General features: G+C 36.1%; 1 long non-coding RNA gene across 1 annotated transcript; it reads right to left on the minus strand.

The window, feature by feature from the left end:
• LOC106509055 lies at nt 277-16211 on the minus strand. Its single transcript, XR_001306281.2, has 3 exons — nt 16150-16211; nt 6634-6680; nt 277-1724 (listed from the first exon to the last, which is right to left on the minus strand). It is a non-coding gene; the product is annotated as an uncharacterized LOC106509055 (long non-coding RNA).

A 19799-nucleotide genomic window follows, 5' to 3' on the forward strand; every position in this document is an offset into this window, starting at 1 on the left:
CAACTCCTCAATTGGCAAAACTCAATAAGAAGTTTAAAGTATTATGTTTAAACAGAGGTAAAATAAAACCATCTGTCACGCAAGTCAAGCGCTTTTTTTTTCTTTTTCCTTTTAATCATCACATAGGAAAGATTTAGAACTATAAAAGCAATAGCTATCATTTTTTCAACACAGAGTGTGGTAATTCAGTGAAAAACAAAATTGAAATCTGACATTGTTGAATTTTAAGATTACTGGTAGGTAGTCAGCTAGGGGGAAAAAACAATATGTAACATGTTTCCCTACCTGACTTATGTTTCTAGTTTCTGTAAAATGTCAAATTGAAGGTGACAAGAAGCAAGCCTCTTACCTCAAAATGTAACAAGAAAAGGCTCAGCCATGTGGTCCACAAAGATGTGCGGAACATCATTTTTACTGACAGCAAAGCTTTTTTTTTTTTTTCTACAGAGGTAAATCCAAACAAACCTATTGCATTTTTATTGCATTTATTTTAAAAAAGTCAGGCTTACTGTTAACGTCCTTGTGGGATATAGCTGTTATTCTGGTTTAACATATATATGAGACATTTGCTTAGAAACAGGAGCCCATCAAATACTGATTTCATAGACTGTAAGGGAATAGTAGTTCTAATACTTTGACAAATGATTTTTTTCAAGGTGGTTTAGAATAGAGTCTTCCTAAAATATTTGTTTATTTACATATTCCTCTAGAAAAAAAATGAAAGAATCATTTGCTATGTGTTAAGCCTTGTATGAATGTGTGGCAAAATGTAATGTAATATGATGAAGTTCCTGCCTTTAAGAAGCTGCTTGTTTAAAGAGAAATGCCATCACAAGGTAGAGTAATAAATTCTTAAACAGGAGGATATGTGAGCACTGAGCAAGGGCACCAACTTCTGAAGTGTGTAAAGGAACGCTTCCCTTGGTAAGTGAGTCTAGATTTACAGAGAGATCATGAGCTTCTCTGCAGAGCAGCTACTTAAATAAATTATCCCCTAGGAACCTTTTAATTATTTTATAATTATTGATTGTTTATTGATAGATTAACTATAGTTTCACAATGTAATTGGCTATTTTATAAACTAACAGGATATTTGAAGAACTTTGTTGTACAACAGATTGTACAACAAAGGGAGTTGGTTTTTATTCTGTCTGTTTTGTTTTGAAAAAGGCCAGCTACCTAGTTAACAAGACACTTGAAGTTAATCTGACTTTTATTTGTTCAATTTCCATAATGAAACTGACGGTTTGGAGCACATATATATATTTCTCTTTTTTTCCTCTTTCAAATAAACTAGACCTTTTCCAAAGAATTGTTTGTATAATAAGATGGACTAGAATGATTTCTAGATCACAAAATCTCATCTTACATCTGACTTAAGGGATTGGGAAGTGTAAGCACAAGATGCAATAATTCCTACTAGAAGCAACAACTCTCATTTTGGCTTCCTCTCCCCATTATGACACCAGCCAAGCCCTTGTAACTGAGTAGGAGAGACCTCACAAGTACTAAGTCGGGGGCGGGGGTGGTGAGAGCTCACCACTGTTAGCAATGAACCATAACCATCTTAGTTCTCCCCCTCTCCCAAGTGCCCCAGCTTAAAGTAGGACTGCATATGGCCTTCAGTCCCTCATGGGCACAGGGAGACCTTGGACTCACCTTCAACTCAGTGATGTCTCCCCTTAACTCAGTGGAAGCAGGAGTGCAGCTGGAGGAACATATCACTGGACACAGAGAGCAGCTCCAATCAGTAAGCAACATGGTGGTTGTGTGCAGCTCAGCCAATAAGATCCTAATATTTTGACTGCTTCAAAATCCATAGGTCATCATTCTGAACACCATGTATTTCACCTCTATGAGCCTCATGACTCAGCAGCCCTGGCCAAAAACATAGTGCTTTCCTCTAGAACCACAGCCTTTGCCCCCTCTCGCAATCCTGAATTTGGGGACCGCAGAGAAGCAGATTAACCTGATCCATCTCCTGTCTTACTAGCATGACAGCATTTTCTAAAGCCATGCCTGGTTTCAATTTAAGGGCCGGGGGATTTCCCAGAGTAGTCAGGTTGATGTAAGAATTTATCTAGATTTCTAAAATTCAGTTTCTCCCTTGCCAATGGGTCACCTTCGTTAGCACTGCAAACAATCCAGAGGACTAAGTTAATAGCTGGCCATTGATGGTTTTACAGTGGAATCTGTCATTTCTCAGAAATCTTCCTGAGAGGGTCAAAGTTTCCTTAGAGCCCTAGAACTCACTTCAAAAATATCTGAGACAATTTACTCTAACGGGTGCATAGATCTAAGGCTGGCCAACAACTGCAGAGAGGATGAGCAATGGCATACCTGTTGCCATTCTTCTATAAAAGGCAGTAAGCCCTCTCTGGTCTTTCAACGGAACTGGCCAAAATTGTCATAATGCACCTGATTACTGCCCATAGTGGCTACAAGCTTCTGTCTCTTCTCACTCAGCATGGGTACTCATCTGTTTAATTTTTTCTGAAATGAGTTATTACTTTACCTCCTCATATCAGTTCCAAGAGTACTAGTTGAATCTTAGTAATGCCATTAAAGCAGGTAAACCTGAGACAACCTGAAAGATTGGTGAGGAAATGCTCTGCCCTCAAAGGGAGGCAGAAGAAGCAGGGCAACCTCAGGCAGTTGTCTTTGAGACTACTTCTTAGTAGGTGAGCAGTAACAGTAGGATATTTATGACCTGATTTACCATACATTTTGGTCAATATGTTTATTGCCAATGTTCACGGATTTTCCTCAAACTATATTAACCAACCCATGAGGTTCTCACCCATCCTCTCAGAAGTCCATGTTCCTCCCCAGCAATCCCCCATTCCCCATCACCAGACCCTTTAAGAATTGTGATGAGACAGAGATTCACCTCTACCTGCTGGCCAGCACAGGAGGTCACTGCAGCTCCATCCATGTCCACAGGGGACAAGAGCCTTCTGGGTCAGAGACCAGGGACACTATTACACATACCTACAGTCATATCCAAATACTGTGCCAATTCTCAGAGCTCTATTTCCCAGAGGGTGTCAGGAAGAGGGCCAGGGACACCTCCACATACAGTGGGATATATTCCAGAGAAAGAACTTGGAATCTCTTGTCAGATGACTGACTGTCCTTTGCTCCAGAAGGAGACACTACCTTCATTATACTGGTCAGTAAGCATGCCCAGCATTTGACCTCCCATGGCTGTGTCATCCTATCAGTTCAGTGTGGTACTGAGCAGACCCTCCTCTCCTCAATAATGGTGTCACCTTACCTATATTTCTCAATGAAGGTAAATGCCATGCCTCAAATGCTCTGTCAAGTTGGCCTTATTCTTAACTTATTAACTTTTGCCCTCATCTCTTGTAACAACCAACTGTAAGGTGATTTTGTTTCAAAATATTTGCCTAACATGATATTAGCAAGTGCTATAAGATCCTATTCCTCTCAAAAATGTAAAATGAGAAATATGGAAAAAGTTTTGAATCAACTGGTAGTAGAAAAAGAAGAAATAAAATACAAAAATACAAAAGATATACATACACTAAAGAAACTCATGAATGTTTGTGTGTGTGTGTGCTGTCACAGAGAAAGCAAGGAAGAGGGGGAAGGACGGGAATGGAGGAGGAGAGAGAGGCAAAAAGAGATAAAAGCCTCCAATATAAGGACAATAGGAAATGAGATTCTAGAACTGCGTTGAATTTTTTTTTGGTTCCTGGTTTTCATTTACCTTAGATTCAGTGTTTGGTGACAGATCAGACTCCCTAAAATTTTGATTTTCCTTATTATTCTTCAAATGACTTTCTAGCATATGAGATTAATTAATAAGCCACTATTTTGTATAGGAAAAAAAGAGTCTAATATTGATGGATATCCTGGAATTACCTTGCTTTGAATTATATTCTAACAAAAGTTGTTTTACTAAAATAGACTTTACCAGGGTGGGAGTATTAAATGGAAGTTGGGCAAGTTTGTTTACACCATACACTTTATATAGCATACATATAAAAAATTCTCCATTAAATATTATTTTTTTTTCAAAATCCCTTGTGTTTGCATAGCAAGTATTTTTTTTTCTTCCGGTTTTCTTTCCAATTTGTAACCTTTCTTGTTTATTTTTAGTTCTGTCCTAGATTTTCCACTTAAATACATCACGTTCTTTTCTTTGTCATTTGGACCATTGAGTTCTTACTCAGTTCCTAATCCCAATACTTGGTTAGCAAAATTCTTATTAGCCAGACAAAGATGTCTCTATATTCCTTTCAGAAGGCAGATGAAAAGCCATTAGTATTAACAAATTAACGGCCATTAGTCGTGTGGTCTTATAGACAACCAAAGCATTTTGTCACCATATTTCTTCCTAAACCATACTTTTCTCTCAAACAGGAATTTTGGAGCAGAGTGCTTTTAATTCCTTTATTTATAAATATACATTCAGTTTTGAATTTTTAATGAGAACATATCATATAGTTTATTTTGTAATGAAAAAAATAAAATTGTAAAGTCTGCAGGGAGTACTTCAAAAGAAGTCAACTCAATGTACTGAGTAGAATGAGAAAAATATTCCTCCATCAGTTTCATACCTTCATAACAAGGTAAAAATGAGTAAGACCGAATAGGAGACCTTAGGAAATATACTAATGCTGAGACTATCTTAGAAAGATATATTTGAACTATGAGAGAAAACAACCATCTGGTGGGATTTCTCCCCAGGGAGAAAAGTGTTACTACTGTTATAAAATAGTTTATAGGAAAAATTGAATAATAAGAAAATGATTTATTTCAGTGTTGCCTAGGCTACTTATGTGTTTCAACTGTCTTAACAACCAAATATCAGACATGAAAAAGGGAGGAAACTTGTCCCTTTGATTTGGGTGTCTGGATGGAAAGGAAGAGGAATGATTAGCATTATTTTCATATACTAATCTCCCTCCCTAAAATCTACTATTAAAAAAATCTTACCATCTAGGCAAGCATATCCTCTTGAACAGACCCTGACCATTTGTGGTTATAATTTTTTATTCTGTGCCTAATTCTAGTGAAGCATACAGGTTACTTAAAACACACACACACACACACACACACACACACGCACACTAGCTCTGTAGATTACAGTTGCTGCCAAGTTCAAATCTAATCTCTGTGTTACTCTGAGAAGGAGTTTTTAGGGTGGAAATAGGTATGCAAAATAATCATTGGGTAAATACCTATGAAAAGTAAAGGGTAGGGGATGGAAAGTCAAGGGAAGCCTCAGACTACTTCTCTTTGAAAAGAAAGAGAGAAGGAAGAAGTGGTTAGAAAGCTTCAGACCACAGCACGGTTCCCAGAAAATTTTTATCAGATATCTGGAAAGTACTTTTGGGAGTAAACTGAGCAGAGGTTGCTGTTGGATGAGTCCCTTGTTGGGAAGGAGTGGGCCCCACCTACCCTCCTGCTCTGACCCATCATCACTGGCTGGGAAGAGACCAGGCTGCAGCTTTAACTGGAGGCCTCCAGAAGCAGGTGGAAGAGATAAGAGGGGAGCACTTTCATGTCCACCACAACTTATGTCAACAGTTCTCTCTAACCTGTTCTGTTTATCATATAAACTAAGACTCCATTGTGTGATCTTCTAGCCTCCTCTGCTTCTTGATTTCCAGGGATGTCCCTTCCTTGCTTCTGTTTACACTAAAACAATATGAATCTTAGTCCTTAACTTCCCTTTCAGCTATGAAAATCATTCACATGAAGCATTTGCGGGTTTCACAGACTTCATACAGAGCATTTTAATAGTCATAAAGAAGTTTCACTTTTTATAACAGTGTCTGTGGGACATCCCCCTGCCCATCATAACTTTTCCCTACCTCCCCACTTTTAATCACCTCCCTCCAGGTTGGGGCTCTACATTCTCCCACCTCAAGTATACTATCTCCTCTCCACGGTACAAACCACAAAAGGACCAATGGGAGCTCAAATTCAATCCAGAGCAATTATTAAATTATGCTACTCAGGAAACACTTTTTTTTTCCTAAGAGGACCTCTGTAAGAACTGCTAATAGAATATACTATCACTTTCACCCAGAGCCTTGTAACTTGAGAATTTTAGTCATACTCATCATTTTCACTCCATAAACTGGGTTCAATAGCATGTCTAATTCAAACTCTTATTCAGAGTTTAGAGAGTTTCAGGTATGAGATGCATATGAAAGCAGAGATAAGTGTACTTTTCGTTGCTCATTTTGGCCTTGAAATAATTATTGTACAAATTAAATTTTCATTTCCAAATCTAAGACCTCTTACTCTATTCCAAATAGCAGACATCTTACTCCCCGATGTTGAGTATGTTTTGCTGCTATTGCTGCCTCAAACAAATAACACACACAAAATAATAAGAACGAGATTCAACAATCCTGTTGGTGTGTCAGGGAGGAGAGCAGTAGTCCTCTCCAGCCATGAGAGATTTGTAACAACTAAGAGTCCTGATGGTTGCTTGGCAACCACCATGCTATTGAAGCAGTGCACCTGTGGCATATTCACGTTTTAATTGTTCTGTGATACAGAAAGTCTTTCCTGGACGAAGATTTAAAAATCCACAGTTTTTTAATCTAAGTGAATTATTATACAAAGTCATAAAAAAATAAAGCTTCTCACCTTTTCCTATTGTTCTTCTTGAGTGACAGGGCTGTCGTGCTCCTTCCCTTGGAAAGTCAAAACAAGCAGTGTTAGGGTGAGACTGTGCCAGGCAAAGAAAGAGGCAGTAACAGATTCCTTAGCTGCTTACTGTTTTCTAAACCAAATGTTCTTGTTTCTCAGAGGGAAGAGGGGGCAAAGTGCTTGATGGTGGATGAGACCTCTCCAGCCAGAAAGATATAAGAACCTGGTAGAGTGCTAAACTGTACTCTTACTATCTCACAGGTCATAAAATAGGGAAGACAGAATACCTTGAAACATTTTATTTAATAATATGCAAATCTTTGTAGACTTGTGATGGCATAATGTCCCAAAACCTCATTGTAAGTTGAAAATACCATGTTAAAAAGCATTTAATAAAGTGAACATCATAGCTTAGTCTGGCCCACCTGAAATGTGCTCAGTACAACTACATTAGCCTACGGTTGGGCAAAAATCACCTAACACAAAGCCTATTTTATAATAAATATTGAATAGCTCATGTAATTGATTGAATACTGTACTGAATTAAAAAAAAAAAAAAAAAAAAAAAACCAGAACGGCTGTTTGGGTACAGAATGGTTTAAAGATCTAGGATGTTTACTCTCTTGATCACATGGCTGATGGGAATAGGAGCAGGGGATCCGCCGCTGCCCAGAACCCCAGGAAAGAGGACTGCGCCCCAGAGAACTAGCCACAGAAAAGAGCAAAATTGAAAGTACGATTTCTAATGAATGTGTGTCACTTTCACATTATTCTCAGAGTCAAAAATTCTTAAGTCAAACCTCTGTGAGTCAAGGACTGTCTGTATTTAAACAATTAAAGGTCACAGGAACATTTAGAAAGTCCACAGTGTGTTCTAAAATGGTGCTATTACACAGATATCAATTTCTATATTAACATTGATGTCTTATTCAAAATTCCTTGTTGCTGTAACAGCAACTTTTCCTCCTTCAGCGTCATTTTTAACTCTTCATATGAGCAAAATAACCATTTGCTTAAAAGAAGGTTCAGTACAATGAACAATTCTCTTAAAACTGGGACCAAAATCAGAAATACAAACTTGCTCTTATAGTTAATTTACCTCAGTGCCTTCATTATTTACTATGGATTAACAGTTTTTAAATGGAAAACGCTTTTTTAAAACTTACTAAGAATTATTATTACAAGTAAATTGGGGTATTGTATTATTTTCTACTTATGAAAATAAAATACCTGTTGCCACCATGATTAAACAGTATTTGGAATTTGGCAGATATGTGCATGTCTTAACACTATTCTGAAGTAATATTTTTCTAGATATATATTCCCAATAGTTATGGGGTGAGTGCTAGAAAGGCCATGGATGAAGACTGTTTATCTCCTGGATACACAGATTTATTTTCAGGCATCTGACTTGACAGAGTACAATTTATAATTGTCTGTCTCACAGACTATCCTCTAATTTAGCAAATAAAACAAAACTCTTTGTAAATTACCCACTTACTGAAATGAAAATCACATATTCTAAATTATAAGATCTCATCTGATAAATACATTTTAAACACCTAAATCAGAGAGGAAATGTCCACTTACTCCGGAGTAGTGGGTTTGAAGTGGGTACTGTATTTCAGGTAATAAAGGTGGCATGAACTGACAGGGAAGTGAGGTATTAGGGTGAGAATAAGGATGTCCAGACCACAATTTCAATCAAGAAGGAACCTTAACTATTATGTGGCTTAATCATCTACTTTAAAGGCAAGGAAATCGAGAGAGTCTACAATTAAGGAGCCTAAGGTCATTACAATTAGTTATTGACAAAAAGGAATACAATCAGGCTCCTTGACCTCCACCAATAGGACAGAAATCTAAGGACCAGTACTTCTGTACCTGTGCAAAAATCATCTACCATCTATTTTTGACATAGTTACGTTAAAATAGGATGTAATTCTTATCAATTTAACAGCATTTACTGAATGACAAATGTATTATTTAGATTTCAGGAAGAGTGGACATTCTTAACATCCAGGAACTTAAAATAGTTTCAGAGTCACTGTGTTGGGGTAAGGGTGGCAGATGAGGGGCACAAAAGGAAGTAAGTTTGCTATAAATGCAAGAAATTAGGTAATAGGAAAGAAGAAGGACCAAATAATTTCCTGAAATACTAAAACAATGTTACAATGGAACTTATGGTACCAAGAAGGCAGGCACTAAATTTGATGGAATAAATACAGAAAGATGTAAATTGAGTCCTGTGGCCAGATTATGTTGTAGAATTAAAAAAATTAATAATAGAAGCAATTACATACTATTTTAAAGAAAACCATTACATAACACTTTACAGTAAAACATGTTATTTCCACTATTAGTCAATATCATTCTGGAAATATAAACAATGCAATAAATCAGTATATTAATTGCTGAAATGCAGAAGATAAATCATGCTATAATCAGATGATATAATTGTTTATTGGAAAATCAATGAGAAATAATGTAAAATCTACTAGAACCAGAGAGAGTTTAGTAGTTAATTATAAATAAAAACTAAGTAAATAAATAAGAATTTTTTCCCATTTTTTTCAAAACTCAATAACAGAATAAAAGATTTTATTCCTACTAGAAAGAAATATAAAAATATCTAATGTAAACTTAACATGAGGCGTGAATAAATGAACTGAAGTAACGCAATTAGGAAAACACACACACACTATATATATATATATATATATATACTTTTTTTTTTTTTTGATCATTTTGTCCTTTCGGGGCTGCACCTGCGGTACATGGAGGTTCCCAGGCTGGTGATCCAATCAGAGCTGTAGCCACTGACCTACGCCAGAGCCACAGCAATGCCGGATGCGAGCCACACCCGTGACCCTACATGACGGAACCCGTAACCTCATGGTTCCTAGTAGGATTCGTTAACCATTGAGCCACAATGGGAACTCCACAAAATATTTTTAAATAAAAAATTATACCACCATGTACTTATTAGAATGGCCAAAATCTAAAACTTCTGACAAAACCAAATGCTGGAGAGGACGTCAACAGTACGATATCTCTTTCATTGCTGGTGGGGATGCAAAATGGTACAGAGACTGTGGAAGATGCTTTAGCAGTTTCTTACGAAACTAAGTATATTCTTACCATAGGATCTGACAATTCTCACTCCTTGATATTTATACAGAAGAGTTTAAATTTATGTGCACACAAAAACCTATACATGGATGTTTATAGTAGGTTTTATTCAGTTGCCAAAACTTGGAAACAACCAAGAAGTCTTTCAGTAGGTGAATAGAAAAACAACTATTATAATATTTAAGAAAATAAAATACTATTCAGTGCAAAAAGAAATGAGCTATCAAGCCATGAAAAGACATCCAGGAATCTTAAGTATACTTTAGCAGGTGAAGGAAGCCAATAGCTACAATACGATGATAAGGAAAACATCATTCACTAATTATAATGTTTATTATGTAATAAACTTATGAGATGTCTTGAAGAGAATCAGGTTATCAGCAATATGTAAATTACTATGTCTTTTTTTAGAGTCAACATGTGCTAAAATGGTAAATACAGTTCTCTTTGGATAGATTATCTGTGTGGGGTTTTCCATTATTCTGTTTCTTAATCTGTAAATATGTTTCCCTTAAATTAAACATGTATTGCTTTTTATTAGAAATTGTGATATTTACACTTAAAAGTAGTTGTATTCGCTTTATGTATTGAGAGGCTAACTTCACATAAAGTGAAGTTTTGAGTATTCATAAAATAACTGATATTAACTAAAAAGCAATATTCATGATCGAGAGATGCTACTTAGGGTCGCAGTTGAGAAAATTTCAGAAAAAATTGAATTATGAGATTTTGGCAAAAGCATTAACATCCACAGGAAAAAATCCATCACTACTTTTAATCTAAATGACCATATTTTGCCAGTAAAATTTGAGGTACAGTAGTTAAATAGAAGTATAAATAATATAGTATGCACAGTGTACCTCATTTCAGATAAAGAGGATGACAGTTGAAGATAACTAATAATTAGTATCTAAGAAATATCAAGATTTGGGTCAATACTAGAATCTGGTCAATAACCCAATATGGGGACATAAGTTGAATATATCATAAAGCTTTATTCAAAGGTCATTGGATTAGAAACAAACAGCAGTAGAGTTTTATAAAAATCCATGGATTTTATTCACTCAAAGATAGGCTTATTACTTCATCTTATCACTGATGTTAATTAAGTGCCAATTACTCTGCATTCTCATTTAAAGATAAATTTCATCAAATAGTGATTTACTCCACCTGCAGCCTAAATCAAGCACTCTTCTGGCAGCAATCAGGCTTCTTTTTAAAGAAAAATCAATTGTTTCTGCAATTTACTATTTGCTATAAGGCCAAGAGTAGGAGAGGCAAGAAGAGTAGTCAGCTTGGGTATAAAAATTTAGGGGGCATCAAAAAAGCTCAGTAATCAAAGTAAATGCTATTTAAATGCAACTTTAAAATGTAAATTAATGCAAATCTTTATAGTGAACAAAATATCAACATTTAAAGTATTGGCTGATTATAATTTATTGCAAGCAGCACACAAAAATCTGTTTTTCAACTGAAGTGCGATAGATGATTGATTGGCAAAATAAAAAATTCTGACTACAATGTTCTAGTGTATTTATTGAAAGTCTTCTGTAATAAAATTTTTACAACTTGACTTAATAAAAGTTTTAGGAATAGAATTCAAAATTTTGGAAGACATGTCCAAATAAATATTTGGCTTACCGGATTAATGGTTTAAGAAAAGAATCCTTTGACAAGGTAGGGAAGTTTCAAAATCTACCACGAACTATCATAACAATTTGATTACTGCTTTGTCAAAACAATTTACCAAGTGGCCATTGAATCTAGTGAAACTAGCAAATACCAGGAATATGGAAACCATCTTTGGAAACAGTAGAAGTAAGAAAATAAATGGACTTAGAGTTGCATTATTTTGGCCATTCTGTAATCAGTCTATTGCTATCAAACATATATTCATTATCTCAAGCTGAGGGAGGCTATAAGACTTGGGTAGAGTCTATGGTTTGGAATCTTAAGCTGCGTCAGATCAGAACATGAAATCACTGGTCCTAGATGGACAATTAAGCTTTCCTTATGGCTTTGACTTTGTCTTGTTTGAAATAGCAAATCCTCGGTAGTAAGTGCATGAGCTGGAGCTGCAGGTGAATGAATGATGCAGAGAGATCCCTGAGTCCTTCCAACTCCTTAAGGAAAACTGCTTTAATTCCTGTGGCTAAAGACACATGGCAAAGAGAAGCGCCCCCCACCCCGCCCCTTTAGCAGACTCTATGCCAGAGAATGTGTTGTCTTCTAAAGGATTAGGTGAGAGAGAAAGCATTTCTCCCCTAAGATATGTAACTGCACTACCCAAGGGAATTTCTTGCAGCATTACAGATACATTTACCTGTGTTGTATTTCTGACTGCAAGACCAGGTCTATAGCATGATTCACTTGGCCACACCTATGGGTACTCTTGCAAACTGATGAATATACCAAAGAAGAGATGTAAAAGTCCATGTATAAATTTTGAATATTTACTTATTAATATTTTATCTAACATGATTTGTTAACAATAGTTGGAATAAAATTAGCAATGATCTCGCCAAAACTCAAAATTTATCACATGATGTAAGAATATTCATAAGAAGTGAATCAGGAATATAACAAAGGTTAAATAACCAATTTCACATAACCAACCTCACACAGTAACTCACTGAGAAAGACCAAAAGAAACAAATGTGTCCTCAGCTGTATTGTAAACAAACTGACATTAATTTTTATCTAATTTAACTGATGTCTAGTTAATTGAAATTAATCTAATAAAAGATGTATTCATGGATAAGTTTTTAACACATTGAAATTTAACACATTGAAATGATGCAGTCAGTAACTCCACTGTTGTTTAAGACTAGGGTAATTCTTAAATTACTTTGATGCTGTGTTATTTGAAAGTAGTGATAATTCACTTTTATCTTCTCTCCATGCACAATTTATCTAAGAGAAACTTAAAATACTTAGCATATAATGCATTCCAATTATTGATTTATTAAAGTACTAGAAAATACTCTGAAAAACAGATTAGTTTGCTTTACGTCATGTGTATACTAAAAAAAAAAGTTGTCAGGAATGCTTCCATTATATCAAGAAACGATCATATATTAAAAACATTTGCTCTGTAAAATATATTTCATTCTCCTGCTAAGATTTTTTCTATAGTCTTAAGTATCTCACTTAACAAATTTTCTCTCACTAATCAGATATAAAACAGCACTTCATCCCACCAAAACTATTGAATAAGCATTTGTAGATACATTAAGTATAAAATGTCTTTAAATTATTACATGATACTCGGTGGCTTTATTGTAGTATCCCAAAGTTGTTCCGAGACTTTTGAGAGGAAAAACCTGCCATGAATGAAAAAGGATGGTAAATTCTATAAAACCTGATTTTGGTAAACAAACAAATGTTATGACAGATGGTTCCGTTCAACCTGTGAGGAATTGCTAGGCACTGCCTCTCTGATCTACACATTTAATCCGTGTTTTTGTCTTACAAAGGTAATAGAGTTGGACCTTGATTATTTATATTTTCTACCAGTTTCTGTTTTTTTTTTTATTTTTATAATACATCTCTACCTTAGTTCTGTCTCTTAGTTATGATTCTTCCCATAAACTAAAGGTGATGCATTTGAAACTTTCCTTTTCTTGAGAAATCCATTGTGGCTTTGTCCTTCTAGGATTCCCCAGTTTGGGCAACTTCAGTGTGTGAAAACCACAAGGTCACAAGTTTGCACAGCAGAAAATCACTGAAATAATCTTACTCAATACTACCTCACTAAAGTTCAGATTCAGGTCTTTTGGGTTTCAGGGCAATAGCCTATAGGTGTGTGTGGAAGTATGTATTTGTAGTTAGTACACTATATTTGATAGATGGAAGTGAAAGTGTCAATTTTACTAATATTCAAGTCTAAAAATCTTTTTTTTTTTTTTTTTTTTTTTTTTTTGCTTTTTAGGGCCTCATTCATGCCTTATGGCAGTTACCAGGCTAGGGGTCAAATAGGAGCTACAGTTGCTGGCCTGTGCTACAGCCGCAGCAACACAGGATCTGCAGCAACACAGGTTCCTAGCCACATCTGCAACCACAGCTCACAGCAATGCTGGATTCCCCAAACCACTGAGCAAGGCCAGGGATTGAACCCACATCCTCATGGATATCAGTCGGATTCCTCCCAAGTTCCTGAAGCAACGTGGGTCAGAGCCCAGGCCGCTTCCAGCTGCAAGTGAGGGTGAAGTGATGTCTTCAGGAACTCCTCCAGCCCAGGAAAAATCCCTGCTTCAACAGTTTTAAAGGAGGCTTCTTTTCCCCGCTGCCTGGATGGCCGAGAAACTGGGTAGCTGAAAAACTTAGGTCTGGAGCTATTCACACCAAAGATTAGTTTGTAGAGGATGAGGCTGGTCAATTTAGCTGATTTTCAGAAGCTGGATCAGAGACAGACTGGTGACCTTCCTTCTCTTTAAGGTCTGCTCATCGTCCTTGGCTTTCAGGGCTCTAGGCTGACTGCTATCCACTGCTGCCACCCCAGAGAGATGCATGTTTGCCTGGTACTTAAATTCTCTCAGCCTCTCTTCTGGAGCTTCTCAAGTTGGCATATTGAATGGAAGAAGTGAACCCCCTGACAGGGAGCCACTCTGATTATTGAGGTAAAAAGAAAGCAATATTCAATGCCCAACAGCCAAGTTCTGATTCCTAACTGAATAGAATAGAGACTTGCTATTACCTACAACATCATTTAACTTTCTTAGGTGTCAGTTCTTTCATCTGGATTTTAGTGTTGCTACTACTTGACTTTTTTAAAGGTCAAGGCTATTTTGAAAGAAGACAATTACTAAGGCATTAAAAAAATTTTTTAAATGTTTAATTTCCATGAACATTCCTTACATAATGCAATGTTTTTTCATTATGATTCTGCCTTGTGTCAGCACAAGTTCTATGACCTAGGTATGCTGAGAGTGAAGCTCTCTAGGAAAGAACATATCTTAGAGTGATATTTTTGATATTTTGATATTTTGAGCTTCTCAGAAGTCTGTGAGGTGCTGTACTTAGGTTCTCAGTATTTACACTTGCATTTATGTATACACTTCATTTCCCATAAAATATTGATTAAGCATTTATATTTATTGAGTAAAGTAATACATAAATCTAACATAGTATCAATTTTCAAGACTGTAATTCACACTGTGAAACAATACTGGCAATCATTAAATAGCCAATGATGTTTTTCTAAGTTAGTGCAACAAATATATTAACAGTTGCTCAGCTACTCTAGTTCAGCAATAACTCCTTCCTGTTTTCTCTAAGAATAAATTTTTCTATTGTGTATAACGAGTGTTTTTAATCACCTTTTTGTGTTCAAAAATAGCCTAAATTAGTTATGCTGAAAAAAAATATGGCACAACTCCCAATTGTCATATGCATTTTGTAACAATTTCTTTGCAAATATTAGTATTAAGAGTTAATTAAACATGGATCTCAAAGGTTAAAAAACAAGCAGTTGCATTAAACTAGAAATTAATCTAGTATCACTATGTAAATTGTAGGCTTTTACACTGAAAATAAAACAGTTTTTAAAATTATTTTTAAAGCAGTTTCATCACTGAGATAAAGTCTTTTGTTTTACTGACATTTAATGTATCCTTTCAAACTGTAAAAATATTTACAAATTCAAAGTTAAAGACGTATTATTTATTCAGAATAGTCCTTTCCTAATGTCACTTTGGCTTTTACAACGAGCCATGGAAAAACAGATCTTGCTCTGTCTCAAAGGGATTTTTTTCTGACATTAAAAAAAGCTGACATACTTTTATCAGATTCCGTGTCATTTTTCCAAAACAGCTGTTTCAAGAAGTATCAACTGAGTTCACATGAAATATTTTGCCTTCTAGCTTCAGAAAGCCCCAGGAAGATTTCTCTGTCAGTGTGCTTGACTGTGAAAATATGAACTAGTGCCAATCAGCCAGGGAAAAGAACAGTGTCTTAGGAATGAGAGCTGGTGTTCTCCGCCTAGCTCTAGGACTGCGTGACAGACTATGTCCAAGCCAAATAATAACATGGCCTTCGGTAGGCTAACAACACTCTGATATACATACACAGTGCATATATCACCGCATAGAAAAGAAATGTCTTCCTCAGTTTTTCTAGATTTGGGTGGTATTTGCTCTTTGGTGTTTGGGTAGGTGTAACCCTCCATTAGCTTTGGATTCTTAATGGTGGTCTACTTCCAGGAAGTTCACTCTTGAATTTCCAAGCCAACCAAAAGAGTAGGTTTCCAAAGCCCCACAATGTACAAAGGAAGCATGTACTTACTCAAGAAATGAGATTAAGAGTTTCAATTACAAAAACTAGAGAAAACAGCCCATGTCATTTAAGCAGTCTGAATAATCAGTACAATACAGTCCAACGTACCCAATTTGTCCAGCCATATTCATAGAGTCTCAGCGGGGCCTTCACAAACACAAAATATTTTGATCTGGTCAGAAGCCAAGATGCAAAACAAGTTGGGAAACTTGGTTCCAAGAATTTCAGAGGAAACATTTCTCCAATTACAGAAATACAACTTCTTATGCTCTTCTTGCTTATTCAAGTGCCAATAAATCTAACAGCATTTAACCCAGAAAATAGACCCACTCTTTTAATTTCACCAACACTGCAAAGAAAGCACATCTGCATATCTTCTTTTTCCAAAGGAGATAGAGACCCCGATGTCCTTTGTTAGATTTTTTTTTGTTGTCAGCTAAATGTGCTAAAAAATAAGAGGTAATTATAGTCAAAGGGTGAGTCAATTCAATGTGATTTTATTCAGGCTTTATATTTTAAAATCCTTGAATTAGAATGCAAAATATCTATTTTATATATGTAATTTATCAGGGAAATATATACATAGTGGACAAATTGACCTTTAATAATTTACCTTTTCTGATTATCAGATACTCAAGATTTTAAGTGTTTGTTCTTTTAGACCTATATCCACTGCTGGGATGGTAATTTAACACATTATACCCTAATTTATATAATGTCAAAAAGATTTTCTGTCACCAAAACTAGAATGATAACTGCAGCACAGTTGTTGAAACATCCAGTGGCAATCATTATCTTGTCAGAAAATGTTCTACCAATTTTAATAAGAGAAGGGATTTGACTTTCATGTTGTCACTCTTGAATTTAAGATGAATATTTGATTTATTGATAAAGATGCACAGAAACATGTACATACATACTGAGTAAAATAAGATTTTGGGGAATGGTTGCTGTGCTTTAAATAAAGCCATTTATTTTGACCATGTTGGGACTGCCTTTAAAATTTGAGACAATCTGAGTGAAACAAACTTTCACATGGTGTTATGAGCTCAATTGACAGATATTAGTGACACTCACTTAAAAGAGGGGAGGCATCTGTATTGAAGGCTTCTGCAGTATTACTTGCAAAGTTAGGAAGGGGATGTTTAAAGAGTATTACTCCTTCAAAGTAACCTTTTTTGGACCTATTCTTCCAGAGAAGGAGGCAATGATTTGTCTCTTGTGCCTACATAGCATAAACTCCACCAACCCTGACTTTAGCTATTATGGCTTTTACAGATATTGCTGATAGCTGCTTTTAGATACCTGTCAGTTAATCTATGCTTAAAATAGGGTGTGCCAGTGTCAGTTTGATTCAGAGAGTTACATTCCTCCAGGATTTCAAATACATATTGTACAATTATATATTTGTACACATTGACATCAAAATCTATATTGTTTTAGTAAGCATTTTAACTACAGTTTTGTCATACAGATACTATAGGTGTTACCATTTTCTCCAGTTTACACCCTTGGGAGCATTTGAGGTCTGTGCATCTCATAATCAGAAGCCACTCAGAGTTTCCATTGTGGCTCAGCGGAAATGAATATGATAGTATTCATGAGACACAGCTGGCCTTGCTCAGTGGGTTAAGGATCCACAGTTATGAGCTGTGGCTTAGGTCGCAGGTTTGTCTCAGATCCCACATTGCTGTGACTGTGGTGTAGGCCAGTAGATGCAGCTCTGAACCCTGGCCTGGGAAATTGCACATGCCATGGGCATGCCTCCTCAAAAAAAAAAGAAAGAAAAAGAAGCCATTGGCCATTGGCTAGGACATGTGAATCTAATGGTTAAAATCTTATTTCTTCACAATAAAAGATGAGGTTTCATGGATACATTGGCTGCTGTATTTACGGCATTAACTCTTATAAAACCACGGAGATATACTTCGTTTCTCAAAATGAAGATGATGTTAATTTGTAAGAATTATTTTTGTTTAACCGCACACATTTGAAATCTTGAATCTCTAAGAATATTAAATATTAGTTCTCCACCAAGTTTCCTGCTAACAAGTTGGTCTCTAGGTTGCTACACAAAGTCCTGCTCTTTGTTCATCTACTGTGTATGTACAGAGGAACACCTCAGTGTCAAAAACTGTGCAAAAAAATGTGAAATAAAATGCTGAGCAAAGCTGCCCAGTCCTTGCTCTCATGGAACAAATGTTTATTATCCTTTGCTGTCACTGCTTATGCCTACCTTTCTTTCACCACATAGGCAGGCAAATGACTTTCTTCTCTGATCTCCTCAGAAGGAATCTTGGGAACTGAAGGTTGGAGATATTAGCATGAATGAAGTTTGAAGAATTTACCAGAAGAGTCCTGGCAATCAGATAAATCAAGTGAATGAGACTTGTACTCTTTTTATTAATAAACTGTCAATAATTTAAGTTTATATTTCTGTTGTTACTGCGAGTTTGCTTCTATATTACGAATCAACTCAAACTTCACTTCTAACCAGAACAGATCTGATACAGACTGTGAAAGCAAGTCCACAGGGCTGTATTGCTGCAGGTCCCTAACACTGGCTGGAGGATGGCTACATCACAGATCGTGTCCAGCCCAGAAGGGAACGGCAGGGCATGGGACAGGGAATTAGTGTCAGGGTCCTCCTTTATCACCTTAGTAACCAGGAAGGGACCATGACAGGATGATGGGACTTCTACAAAAGAATAAAGAAAAGGAGTTATCCGTGCCTCTTACTTTAATACTGATAGACCTTTCTTCCTCAGGCCTAAGGAAACATGGAAGACAGACATTTTTGGCGTTTGGTTTCAGTAAGCATCAGACCACCTGTGATACTGTCTTCTGCACTGATGAGTAAAACACTGTTAAATGTAGTGATAAGCTTTATGAACCACTGAAACTAAAGCTTGGCTAACTTTTATACTTTTATTTCTTAATAGTACATGTACTCCTCAAAAAATATGGAGCAAGGTGGTGTGTTTTTTGTGACTCAGGATAAATTTATGGAGACAGGGAGAAAGAGGGGGAGAAGAGATGAGATGTTTTTTTTTTTTTAATTAGGCAAACTAAATAATCACACTAAAACAATGGCATAGATTGAGAACTATAATGACAATGGGTATAAATGTATTCTGAAAATATTTATTTGAAGGAATGATTTTAATAAAAAATGTGTATGTATTTTGGAGTTTTTTCTTATTATTCCAAATCAGTTATATCTAATACATGCATGTCAGGGGCGTCTTTATTTGCTATAAAGACTGAATCAGTATGTGGAACTGGCACCTGAGGTTTTGTTCTGCATTTTTTTTTTTTTTTTTTTTGTCTTTTCGCCTTTTCTAGGGCCACTGCCATGGCATGTGGAGGTTCCCAGGCTAGGGGTCGAATGGGAGCTGTAGATGCCAGCCTACGCCAGAGCCACAGCAACACGGGATCCGAGCCTTGTCTGCGACCTACACCACAGCTCAAGGCAACGCCGGGTCCTTAACCCACTAAGCAAGGTCAGGAATCAAACCTGCAACCTCACGATTCCTAGTCGGATTTGTTAACCACTGAGTCACGATGGGAACTCCCCGGTTTTGCTCTATCTTTATTGAGGTATTATTGACAAGTAAAAGTTACATATATTGAAAGTATATAATTAACATTTTGACATACTTATGTATTGTGAAATAATTGCCACAATAAAGTTAATTAACATGCCCACTATATCTCACACAGTTAACATTTTAGCAAATCTCAAGTACTACAATATA

The sequence above is a fragment of the Sus scrofa genome, chromosome 1, assembly GCF_000003025.6.
Source record: "Sus scrofa isolate TJ Tabasco breed Duroc chromosome 1, Sscrofa11.1, whole genome shotgun sequence".
NCBI classification, from domain to species: domain Eukaryota; kingdom Metazoa; phylum Chordata; class Mammalia; order Artiodactyla; family Suidae; genus Sus; species Sus scrofa.